Genomic DNA, 14,094 nt, shown 5'->3' with positions numbered 1-14,094 from the left:
CACCACTGATGGTGCCTTTGTTAGAAAATTGAGATGGGGCTTGACCTTGATTAAAATCTGAAGGGAGATTGCAGCTTATTCAGGCTAGGTCACTGCTAACAGAATGAAAACAGCCACTCTGTTCTCCCAGGCTAAGCTGTATTTCTGCGTGGCTGCCATCATTCCTTGCTCTAGCCTCCACAGACTGTTTTCTTTATAGCAATATTTCATAAGCAAATGAGCAAAGATGAAATGGAACATCTGGAAGACTGAAAAGGTTGGTTTATTTTTAGTCTGTGGAGAATAATAATAGCTTACATTCCCATGGTACTTCAGAGGGACAAACTTTTCATACACACTCATTTAATAATAACAACATGATGAGGCAGGTAGCACAGGGATTATTATGACTGTTTCACAGATAGGAAAACTGAGGTTCAAAATATTTAAGTGAGTTGGCTCAAATTACACAGCTAATGACAGAATTGGAACTCAATTCCATTCAAACTTTAAATCTTCTACCTTTAAATATCTCTTTTTTTTTTTTGCGGGGGGGGGGACCTACATAGGAATTTAGTCATACAGTTTTTACTCCTTCCAACTCTCATGGTGGAATTGTTTTTTTTTTCTTTAATTACATCACTCTATAGAATCTCACAATATTAATTCCAAAGGGGCTCCAGAGATCATCTTACCCAAATGCTTACCTGAAGCATGATAAGCAACATCTATCTATAACAGATTGCAAAAGTGATCAGTTTTAGTTTCAGCATTTAAGCACCTCCAGTAACAATGAACCCAATTCATCTCCTCTTCCCCTGGCCCCTTACTCTATTCCTAGATAACTCATTTTATTTTTGGATGGCTTTTATTGTTATGATGTTTGTGTTTATGTTGGGCTGAGAGACACGGCAGTGTTCAGTCTTCCTAAGCAGAGTGTACCTGAAACAATGAAATTTAAATTCCATCCAGGAATCAAGAGCTGAAACCTGCCTTCCTAACTAAAATGCAGACTTCTTCTTTTACTTGGTACATTAAGAAGTATACAAAATTAATTGAGAACTTCTCCATCCTCTCAGACTTGAGTCTAGGAAAGAATTATTATTTAATCTACTGGGAAACTTCCAACACCAACAGAAGATGTCAAAGTATATATAATTTAATAGATAAGGGAATTGTTTGAGGCATAAAGAGATCGATTTGAGTTGCCATAGTTGGTGACATAGTAAGTAAGCTTCAAGGATAGGACTTTGAACCAGGTCTTTCTGCTGTTAAGCCCTGAATTCTATCTGATAGGCTTGTAACCTCTCTACAGTGATACCAGGCTCTATATGAGTCAAATAACTCCCTTCTTACCTTAGGAACAGAAGAGTTAAGGGAAGTGCAAGATGAAATTGTCCAATCAATAGGCAGCAGTATCAGAGTCATAGAGGTCATCTGAGCTATCCTGCCATTAGGCATGACTACCTATGGGTAATCCCAGGCCTGGAAGTAGCTCTCCTGATTCTAAATAGCTGTGAATTCCCAGAACCCTCCTATAGCCTCTCTTAAGAATCCCAGAATAAATTTCATCAGGGTGGTGAAAACTGGACTTCAGATCAGGAGCCTGGGTCCAAGTACTGGCTTTACCTTGCATTAGCCATGTTACCATGGGTAAGTCACCTCACCTCACCACATGGAAGTCAGATAATGGAAGTCACTTGATTGAGGTTATAGAGCTATTAAGTCAGCTAATAAAAGTTGTTTAAATGAATGAAGCACCTAGAAACTTTCAAATTCTGCCTTCCCCTTTGTCTGTGCATAGCCAGCCTGGGAATTCATCATTTTATGCCACTGTTCATGAATTACAAGGAATTACCAGCATCAAGGTATAGCAAAGTTTTAATGGCATTTAATAAGTGAAGAAACCCTTCCTTCCTCAAAAAGAAAGTAGCACATCTCCTACTGGCACCAGGCAATGGCTGTCTCATTTTACTTGTACTCAAGGGAGTAGTTACTGTAGGAATGATGTAAATTATTCTCAAACAGAAGATTCAAAATCCATTATCTTAAATGAATTCTCTTAAAAAATACACACATAGAGTAATGTAACAGTAGAAGTAGGTCTTGGGTTGTGCTGCTCCATTAATATATAGATAAATGTATTTCATTTTCTAGATTCTAGAAGAAGCTCTATTTTAGAGTAATGGATTTTGAAGTTTTTAATTTTAAGGAACCTGGAAATCATTGTTATTACTTTGGTTTTTTTTGAAATATGTTTTATTATTGCTATTTTTGTAACATTAACCATTTCTCTATCCCCTCTACCCAGCATAGAACTAAATCATTTGTAACAATGAAGTATGATTTATCAAAAACAAAAGAACTTGACCATATCTGACTTACTGTATGTATGCCTCAGTGCATGCCTCATTTCACATCTGTGATTCCCCCTCTCTAAAGAAAGAAGGGAAGAATCTTTTCATCAGTTCTATGTAGTTAAGACTGGTAATTACAATGATCTGAATTCTGATATCTTTTGCTATTGTTTTCCTTTATATTATTGTAGATTTTGTAAGAGTTCTCTAGGGCTCCTACAAATTGCCTATACAATGTTCAGACAAACAGATAAGCCTGTCCAAGAAACATTTTATGGAGCCAACAATGTCAGTTTTTGTAAGTCAATTAACAAAAATGTATTTTAAGAATTTCCAAAGATATTCCTTAACAAAGAGATGTCATTTAGGGGAGCCAAGAGAATGTTCATTGGTAGGCATAGAATCACAGAATCTCATTTTGAAAGTGACTAGAACAATCATCTTATTAAATTTGGATGTGAATTGTAAAGTCAGCATGGCACACAAGAAAGGAGGCTTGATTTGGAGTCAAAAGATTTAAATTCAAATCCTTCCTCTTTTGTATCTGTGTGTGTGTGTGTGTGTGTGTGTGTGTGTGTGTGTGTGGTCTATTTTGATGCAAAAAGCTTTTGGAATATGAAGAATGGATATTATTTTGCAGGTAAAGACTGAGAGTCAGAAAGAAGTGGCCCACCCTAGGTCATACAACTACTAGTAATAGTGATAGTAACAATATCATTGCATTTTTTTTATTCAGTCATTTTTCAGTCATATCTAACTCTTCATGACCCCATTTGGGATTTCTTGGCAAAGATACTGGAGTGGTTTTCCATTACCTTCTCCAGCTTACTTTACAGATGAGAAACTGAGGAAAACAGGATTAAATGACTTGCCCAGAACCATGCAGCTAATAAGTGTCTAAAAATGAGTCTTTCTGACTCTGGACCTGGCATTCTATCTGCTATACCACCTAGCTGCCCATTTTTACATTTACTGTTATGTAATAACAATAGTTAGCATTCATATATCACTTTAAGATATGTAAAATATGATACATATATTATCACATCTCATCCTCACAACAATTCTGGAAGGTAGGTGCTATTATTATCCCCATTTTACTGATGAGGAAATTGAGGCAGAGAGAATTATTTGCCTAAGATCACACATCTAGTCAGTGTCTTAGGCAGGATTTGAACTCAGGTTTTCCTGACTCCAAATCCAGCACTTCACCCACTTTGTCACCTTTATAAGTGGTAGTCTTGAGGATTCATTCTAATAAATATTTATTAAGCTCCTAACAAGTGCTGATGCCAGGCAGGATACAATGCTAAAAGAATACACTGTCTAGGAGGCCCTTAAGGAACATGGAATCTACCAGTAGGGTAAGATGAATGCACAGACAATTATCATTCTAGTTTTGCTAGATTGTTGCTCCAAGATTATATACAGCCTTTCTGTACTCTGCCCTAAGCAGTCTTCATGTAGAATACTGCATTCAATTCTAGGTGCCAAATTTTAACAATTACATTGACAAACTAACCTAGATGATAATAACAATAACAGAAACTTACATAGACTTGCAGAACACTTATATATTCTTCTCATAACTAACTCGTGAGTTAGATGCATCAGGTTTCATGATTTCCCTTTTACCAACAAAGAAATAGAGTCACAGAGAAGTTATGACAGAGATACATAGCTAGCAAGTGTTGAATGTGAGATTTGAAGCCACATTTTTCTAACTCCAACCTACCCGCTATGTCACACTGCTTCCAGGGAAAAGAAGACCGGAGATCATGCTATAATCTTGTTGTTCAGTTATTTCAGTCATGTCTGACTCTTGGTGACCACATTTGGGGTTTTCTTTACAAAAATACTGAATTAGTTTTCCATTTCTTTCTCCAGACCGTTTTACAGAAAAGGAGACAAACAGGGTTAAATGATTTGCCCAAGGTCACATAGCTAGCACTTGTTTGAGGCCAGATTTTGACTCATGAAGATGAGTCTTTTTGACTTCAAGCGCAGGCCTCTATCCTTTGAGATACCTAGCTGCCTTCATGCCATAATAATTTTGATTAAAAGAACTGAGAGGTATTTAGATCATAGAAAGAAAGCTTGGGGTAGGGAGACATGATGGCTGCTTTCAAATATTTGAGCAGATACCATCGACAAGACAGATTAGATTTTTTTTCTTGGTGCCAGTTGGCAGAGCCAGGAGAAATAGATGGAAGTTCCAGAGACATACACATCAGAGGGGTAAATTTCTGTTCTATGTAAGGAAAAGCTTCCTAACAATTATAACTGTTCCAAAGTGAAATGGGTCACTTGGGATACTTCATTGGAGCTTTTTAGCAGGAATAGAATGTCTACTTGTTAAAAATGGTGTAATTATGATAATAGCTAGCATTTTTATAGTGCTTTAAGGTTACAAAGTACTTTACAAATATCTAATATTATCCTCACAACAATCTTGGGAGGTAGGCACTATTATTATCCTCATTTTACTAATGAGGAAACTTAGGCAGATAGAAGTAAATTGACTTGCCTAGGATCACACAACTAGAAAGTATCTGAGTAGGATTTAAACTCAGATCTTCCTGACTCTAGGTCTGGTATACCACCCACTGTACTACCTAGCTGCCTGTTAGATTCTAATTCAGGCTGGGCTGGGTGATGTCTGAGGTCTCTCCTAATTCAGAAATACTATTATATAAGTATATGGGACAGGTCCAAAGGGAAAAAAATAATGTCAACTACATTTTAAAGTTTCTAAATCTCTTTTCATCCATTTCCTGATTAGAGTCTCACTTTGACACTGTGAGGCGGGTACTGTAGTTATTCTCACCATTTTGGTCTCAGAGAGTTAAGTGATTTATCTTTAGTCACTAAACTAGTGTCTGAAGTGAGATTTGAATCATGTTCTTTTTTCACTGCAAATCTAGCATTCTGTCCACTATCCTCTCCTGCCTGTCTCAAGGATAAGATGAGAAGTTTAACCTGTGGGCTCAGGGAAGATTTCAAGGAAGGCCTGTCCTTTGAAGAAAGAGAAAAGTTTCAGTAGACAGAGATATAGTTGGGGATGGAGGTGGGGTAAGTGAAAGTAGAGAGACCAGTCCAACTGTGAAAGGCTATATACAAAATGACACAGTGCCCAGGAGAAGAGAAAAGAAGGTATTTCCCTTCCTTAACTTTGTATGATTGCAAAAATAAAAGATAAAAATAAACTGCGTGATTATGTGTTTTTGCATATGTTATTAGAAGGTACTGAGATAGCTTGCTTATTGACAAGTGATCAAGAAGAATATATCAAAAAATTTTAAAAATTATATATATCAAGAACAATTGGAATAACAAGTGGTCTGGTTAGTCCAGAACATAGCTTAAAATGGGGCTGGAAAGGTAAGTTAGCGTCAGATTTTTGAAGGACCCTGAATGCCAGATGCTGAATGCCAATTCACATTTTCTTTGATATAAAATAGGGAGCTACTGAAAGTCATTTGATTGAAGGATTGGCATAGACTTTGACATGGGAAGATTACATGGAGGACTGATTGGAATGAGGTGAAAATAGAGGCAGGAATACCAAATAGAAGGCTTCACAATAGTCCAAACACAAGGTCATTAAGACCCATACTAGGGCAGTGGCAATGGGAATTGAAGGGAGTGGTAAGAATGAGAAATAATATGGAGTTCTCATTGATGGAGCTGAGAGCTGATCTGGTGTGGAAGGTGAGCTAGAAGGTTTAATAAAGTATGACTCTAAGCCCAGAGCATGGGTGAATAGATGCATGACAGGGCCAGGAATGGAAACCAGAATATTGGTAGGAGGGACAACTTTGTAAGAGAAGATAATGAGTTCAATACGGATACGCTGAGTTTGATGTGTCAATAGGACACCCAGGGAAGAAAGGGTTTTATGAATTAATGAACCCTAGAATTCTTAGAATGGCTTTGAAAGACTAGGATTCTAGAAAAAAAAAGAACTAAACCTTGAAAAACAAAGTCAGTGTCTGAATGTTCCTGAGGAGTCATGGATATTTACACAAAAGAGCTGAATGTGAAAAGAATTTTTAAGATATAGTGCCTAAGATTAGTCACCCTGAGGGAAATAAGTTCAGTCAAAATTGAGTCCTAAAACCTGGGAGAAAAGAGCTGATTACAGACTACTCTTCTTATCCAAGAAAGGGATGGAAAAAGTACATGTTTTGTGTGTGGCTTGTGAGTTGCCTGGTTGGGGCCTTTTAGCATCTTACTTAATGGGGGCATTGCAAACATGCCTGGGAGTTGTGCAGAAATCAGATCAATGTGAATCACATCAGGGAATATACATTGAGTACCTACCAAATGTGAGACCTTGGTTAGACACTGAGGGCGATATAGAGATAGATAAGATATGGTCCTCTTATTTAAGAGACTGGAAGGGTCATTTCAGTTTCTTATATGGTAATGTTTTTGTAGTATTAATATAACACCTAATATGTTCCAGGCCCTTCACTAAATGTTCTTGGCAAATATCTCATTTAGACCTCATAACAACCTTATAAGGTAAGTGCTATTCTTAACTACATTTCTATTTAGTGCCTGAGGAATTGAGGCAAACACAGGTTAAGTGACTTGCCCAGGGTCACACAGCTGGTAAGTATCTGAGACCAAATTTGAACTCAGGTCTTCCTGACTCCAGGCCAGTGGACTCCACTGTGCCACATAGCTGGTACAAAAAGCACCCTGCTTCCAGGGGCTTCAATATATAACAGATGCCAAGTCCATGCCCTACACTTCTAGGAAGAACCAAGATCTGGATTAATAGTTCCTGAGTATTCATGGAATGACTGGCCCTCCTGAGCTCAGGAGAAAAACATTAGTTAAGATCTGAGTTACTGATGAGGATAATGGTGATGGTGATGATGGTAATGATGGTGCTGGAGATGATAAGAATGATGGTGATGATGGTGGTGGTGGTGGTGGTGGTAGTGATGCTGCTCATAATAGTGATGATGATGTGCTTATTTTTGTATATGATGTTTTCTTTGCCTAGAGGAGTTGCAGCTCAAGGGAAAATGATCAATGAATCTACAAACATTTATTAAGCTGAACACTGTGGTGAGCACTGCTGATACAAACCTAAAAATGAGAAAGTCCGTGCCTTCAAAGAACTTATATTCTATAGGGAGATTGTGGCCTATTCCTAGATAACTAAATTCAGAATATATACAAAATGAATACAGTGGCTTTTTTTGGGGGGGGCACATTAACAGTAAGGGAATCAAAAACTATCTCTTAAAGAGACCATACTTGAACTAAATGTTAAAAACAGACAGTGATTATAACAGGCAGAGTTGAAATGGAAAGGCTCTGAAGGGAGCAAGCTATACTCGTTAGTGCACTGGTCTTAAAGTCATGAAGACCTGTGTTCAAATCTCACCTTGAACATTAGCTACATGACCTTGGGGAAGTTGCTCAGCCTATATGTATCTTAGTTTCCTTATCTGCAAAATGAAGGAGTTGAACCCAATGGCATCTAACTTTAATTCCCTATCTAAATCTATGAGTCTATAAAATAATAACTCACTTTTAGGTGGAATTTTGATGTTTTCTGAGTCTTTTATATACATATATATATGTATGTATGTATATATGTATATATATATACGCATGTATATGTGTATATATGTATATGTATGTATATATATATGTATATATGTGTGTGTGTATGTATATGTATGTATATATGTATATATATATGTGTGTGTATATGTGTGTGTATATATATATATGTGTATATATATATATATATATAATCTCAATCAATCCTCACAATAGATACTTAATGCTACAATTGTCCCCATTCGTTGTTGAGGTAAGCATAGGCTGAGAGGTTAAAGTGAGTTGGCCAGGTTAATGAAGCTAGTTAGTATTTGAACCCAGACTCTAACCAAATTTCGTGAAGTCTGAATCCAGTTCTCTAACCATTATATAACACTGCCTGACAATTATCACAGTGATAGAACAGATAGGACTTGGAACTGATTGGGGACGTGGGAAAGAAGGAAATATACACTTTCTAAGATATGTGTATATAGATATATATACATATATATGTATATCTATACATATATATGTATATATATCTATATACACATATGTTTATGTATTTGTACAAATTCATGTATATTATATACAAACACATACAGATAGATAAATCATTTATTAAATACTTAATATGTGCCAGACGATATGTTAAGCACTAAGAATACAACCACAAGTAAACAAAATGGTCCCAGCCATTAGGAAGTTACATTTTAATGAGGGAAGAAGACAAATACATGAGGAGAAGGAATCCTCAGAGACTCAAGGTTGCTAGCAAACAGATGAAGTTCAGATAAGTCCAGCTGGGAGTGAAGTGGGCATGGCTGGAGCCCCCTGTGAAATGGTGGGCCAAACTGGAGACTCACCTTCCAAATTCAGCTTCAGGGTGGAGGTGTCTCCATGGTGTCAAAGCTGCCAACGAAGAGGTGGAGACACAAGAATATATTAAATAAGGTGTCTATTGCTTCCTCTACCCTACCTCCCACATCCACATTCCAGTTATGGCTTCCCTCCATCACATTCTGGAAAGGGCCAGAGGTTTGTTTTTTTTTTTTATAACATGGAGAACAAGATCTTCAACTGTTTTTTTCTTCTTTTTATCTGATGTTGCCCACATCAGCCAGGCAGAGCCGAAAAGCAGGTGGTATGACATCATGTAATCTTCTTAGGTGGCTTAATGTACAGAGTAGTAGACTTGGAGTCAGAAAGACCTCAGTTAAAGTCTGGCTTAAGCTGCATGACCTAGACATGCCATCTAACCTCTATCTGCCTCAGTTTCCCCATCTAGAAATGGGGATGATGATAATAGGTCTTTTCTCCAACAGTTGTTTTGTGGATAAGATGAGATGATATTTGTAAAGTGCTTTACAAATTTTAAAGTGCTATACAAATGCTAACTATTATGATTAATATTGATTATTATTATTCATTGAACAGAAGAGTGATTAAAACCTTTTATTAGCCCATTGTCCTGCCTATCCTGGTACTTCCAGAAATCCCAGTAGTAAGCCTACTTTTACCTTTTGCCATAATAATATTTTTTTAATGTTGGGCAACTTTCCTTTACATGGGGATTATTTTATAGTGTGTGTGTGTGTGTGTGTGTGTGTGTGTGTGTGTGTGTGTGTGTTTGTAAGGGACATTGCCTGAGATAACCAGAATAAATCTGTGTATTGTTTACCAGTGAGACCTTTGTGTAGCCATTCCGTAGCTTATGGTCAGGAAGATCCTAGGCTCTGTGACCTTTATGACTGAGGTTGTCCATCTCTCATCCTGACTGACACCAAAAATTGCTCTAGCGGCACATACATTCTGTCAACCTGATGCCTCACTGTCATTCTTTCCCAATATGCATAAGTTTTAGATTGGCATAAAATACAGCCCTCTTTATGAGCTCACTTGACAGTAGAGACAACTGAAAACAGAAAGACAAAGAATGTGTCAAGTTAGTATAGTTACATCATCTCTTGCTAAAAGAAAGTCTCAGAGTCAAAGGACCTTAGGTACCCACAGGAAGGAAAGATCCCTTCCAGATGTGCTAGTCAGGGAAAATTTCATTGATGAAGTGGGATTTACTGGGTCTTAAAAGAAGGGCAGCTGAGTATAGTGGAAGAAACATTGGACTTTATGTCAGAAGATCTGGGACCTCTGGTGAAGGTGCAATTCTGCTTTCTCTCTGCTGCCCATCATCATTATCCCATCCCTTCTTTGATCTTCTGCTTACACCAAGTATTGCTTTTTTGGTTGACTTTTAGCAGTCATCTCCATGCCAGCTCTTTCTAAGCTTCAGAGTAGATAGGTAACAAGCATTTATCATGTAAATTAACAAGCATTTATTAAGTACTTCTTATGTTCCAGACATTGCTAACTGCTGAGGATACAAAGAAAGGTGAAAAACAATCCTTACTCTCAAGGAGCTCACACTTGAATGGAGCCAATAAACAAACAACTATGTACAAAATTACATATACAAGATAATTTGGAGATAATCAGCAGAGGGAAGGCACAGAAGTAATGGAGATTGGGAAAGGCTTCTTGGAAAAGGTTGGATTTTAGACAGCACTTACCTTGAAGGAAGCCAGGGAAGCTAGGAGGCAAACAAGAGAATTCCAGTCAAGGAGGACAGCTAGTGAAAATGCCTAGAACCAGGAGATTGAGGTTCTTGTGAGAAAAAAATAAAACTACAAGGAGGCTGGTATCATGGATCACAGAATATACATAGGAGAGTTCAATGTAAGAAGACTGAAAATGTAGAAAGGGGACAGGTTATGAAGAGTTTCAGAACTTTGCATAGTTTTCCTAGAACTTTCAAATTCATCATTGGTTACCTGAGTAGGTTAATAAATCCCTTATGCACATACAAAATGTCACTTAAGATAGTTCCTCCATTCCTTCCTCATCAGAATAACTTGCTTTTTGTCAGAATTTTATATTTGAGAGACTCCCGTACTTCTTCATCCAACTTTTTAGAATGTTAGGTCACAGAGGCCTTCCTTTATTTTCCCCAAAAGCTTTAAAATCCACCTTTTCCAAAGTGAAGAAACATAAAGTCTTGGTTTTCTTTAGTATAAAGAATGGTAAGAAAATTTGATCACCATCTCTTGAAAGTCCTGTTATTTCTACTTGAGAAAACAATTTTGTTTCTCACTGCTCAGAATTAATTGTGGCATAACACAACACTTGGTTGCTTCTTCCACTGTTTTGGAATCTGAAATGATTGTCAAGTCAATTTAAGAGAGGATACTATAGCATGTCTGAATGGGTGAAATCCTCCATTACTGCTTTGTGGTCTGGTTCTGATGGTCATTGTCTAAAGCCAGGTGACTTGAATCTAGGTCACTTTGAATTGTAGACTGGTACTTTTCCTGGGAAACCACAGGGCAGAACACCCAGAGAATAGTGGTGATGGAAGGTATTGGGCAATAAGCACTTTGTTGGTTTGGCCAATATTAGAAGTATGTCATGGCCCCAGGAAAACATACAGATCCATAGCAGACTCTCTCCAAATCCATTAGGGATTTACTCCTTCATGGTAGCTGTGGTAAGCCCTGTTGCTATGGCCCAAATGAGGTGAATTGGTAATTAACCACCTGGCATCTGGCAAGTAATTACAAACCTAGTTCTCAGTGTTATTTTCTATTCTTAATTTCCTTCTCCTTTCTCTCTCTATTCTTTCTACCTCCTCCCTCACTTTCTCCCTCCACTGGCAAATTGAATAGAGTAACCTATGCCTGCACAATTTCCTCATCTGTAAAATGGAGAAAATAGTAGCATCTAACTCACAAAGCTGTTGTAAGGATAATATGAGATAATGTATATAAGTTCACAATGAAGTGAACCTAGATTGTTTTTTTTTAACCAAGAAGCTCAGTCCCTACCCCCAAACAACTGTATTCCTCTTCTCTTTCTTTAAAGTCTCACTAACAGAATATCATTGCTATTAAAAAGTCAACAATGATATAAAAATGTTCTAAATCATTAATGACTAAAGAAATTAAAACTACTCATACTTACCAGATTGGCAAACATGATAAAAGAGGAAAATGGCAACTACTTGAGGAACTGTGGGAAAACTAGTACACTAGCGGATGAGCTGTGAATTGGTCCAGCTATTCTGGAAAGCATGTTAGAACTATGCCCAGAAAATCACCAGACTGCACACCTTTTGACCTGGCTATACATTTGTTACGTTTGTACCCCAAAGAAATCAAAGAAACAAACAAATGAAAAAGAATCTATATGCATAAAATACATACACAGTAGCTGTTATCATAGTAGTTAAAAAATGGAGGTGAGGTATGGCTAAACAAATCATGGTATATGAATGTGTTGTTCAATTGTTTCAGGGGTGTCTGAGTCAGTGACCCCATTTGTAATTTCTTGGCAAAGACAGTGGAATGGTTTGCCATTTCCTTTTCCAGCTCATTTTACAGATGGGCAAACTGAGGCATATAGGGTTAAATGACTTTCCCACAGTCACATAGCTAGTAAATGTCTGAGGCTGAATTTGAACTCAGGTCTTCCTGACTCCAGGCCCCGTGCTTTTTCCAGTGAGCCACTTAGCTGCCATAAGAAATGATGAAATGGACAATTTTCTGAGGAAAATGGGAAGATCTTTAAGAACTGTTGCAGAGTGAAGTGAGCAGTACTAGGAGAATAATATAAAAAATGATAATATTTTAATGAGAAATACTTTTCAAAGACTTTAAAAGTTTGATCAACACAATGATAAACTATGAATCCCCAAAATATTCAACTCCTGAGAGGTGACGACCTGAAGTCAGAAAGACATGGATTCAAATCCCTCTTCTGATAATTACTAGCTGTATGACCATGGATACTTCACTTAAACTCTCTGAGCAAAAATAGAGATGAGTAACACGTGCAGCAGCATAAGCGAAATTCCATTCCAGATGTGAAGCCCTGCACACATCGCAGTAACTATTCTCTCATACCATAGCTATCACCTTCCTCATTCTAGAAAACATGGTTCTTAGTGCAATTTAGCATAACATTAGCAATTTTTGTTAGCTTATCGTACTTCAAACCCATATTGAAATTATTATCCACACCTCCCCTGCCCAACCCACCTTGGTTAGGATGAACTTTACACACACACACACACACGCACAAACACACACACATATGTATATATGTATACACACATATACACACACACACATATTATGCCTACTTAATATGACTTTATATTTATGTCTTCTAGGCAGCTAGAGTGCCAGGCCTGGAGTCAGAAAGACACATCTTCCTGAGTTCAAATCCAGTCTCAGACACTTACTAGCTCAGTGACCCTGGGCAAAGTCACTTAATTCTGTTTACCTCAGTTCCACATCTATAAAATGAACCAGAGAAGGAAATGGCAATATCTTTGCCAAGAAAACCCCAAATAGGGTCATGATGAGTTGATATTACTGAAAAATGACTGAACAACTACAGACAATATTTATGGCTATTAATTATTAGATTTGGTGCAATATTTCATTCATTCAGATATAGAAGGAGATGCGGAAAAGAAGTACTAAAGGATTTGGAGTCAGAGGATCTAGATGTAAATCTCAGTCCTGTACCTTAATGCTTAAATAACCTTGAGTTAAATCTCTTTACCTCTCTGAAATACTTGTTTCATCTTCTATAAACTGAAGGGGTCGTACCAGATGACCTCTAAGGTCCTTTCCAGATCTAAGCCTATGAATTCATGAGAGCTTTCGAAATTCTGATTCTGATATGAAACCTGCTATAGATCTCTCTCACTCATCAGGAGAGCTCAGCCATGAGGCACAGTGTCAAAACTGAGTGGTTTAATTCCCATGGGAAGGGGAAGAGGGCAGGGAGACAGGATAATCTCTGGAGGTCTAATCTAGAGGACTCTTCTTCCTGGTGGGAAGAAAGTGTCAGGGACAAGTCATATGACACTATGACATTGAATAATTAATGTCTGCTCTTCAGATCTGGCCATTCAACCAGCTTCAAATCCACTTAATTATGCTATGCACACATTTTTATACCTTGTATGCAAGAAAAGCATGAGAGATTTTGTTCAGTGCATTGCTAAAATGTAAATAAACTACATCGATAGCATTCTCTTCAACTCAAGGGGTGAATCCAATTTGTCCTTTTCTTATTGATGTCATATATGATCTTTTATAATTACTGCTTCCTTTTTTAGATTCCT

Source organism: Phascolarctos cinereus, unplaced genomic scaffold (genome assembly GCF_003287225.1).
Source record: "Phascolarctos cinereus isolate Bilbo 61053 unplaced genomic scaffold, phaCin_HiC Scaffold_4;HRSCAF=312, whole genome shotgun sequence".
NCBI lineage: Eukaryota > Metazoa > Chordata > Mammalia > Diprotodontia > Phascolarctidae > Phascolarctos > Phascolarctos cinereus.
Note: the sequence above shows the minus strand (reverse complement) of the source record.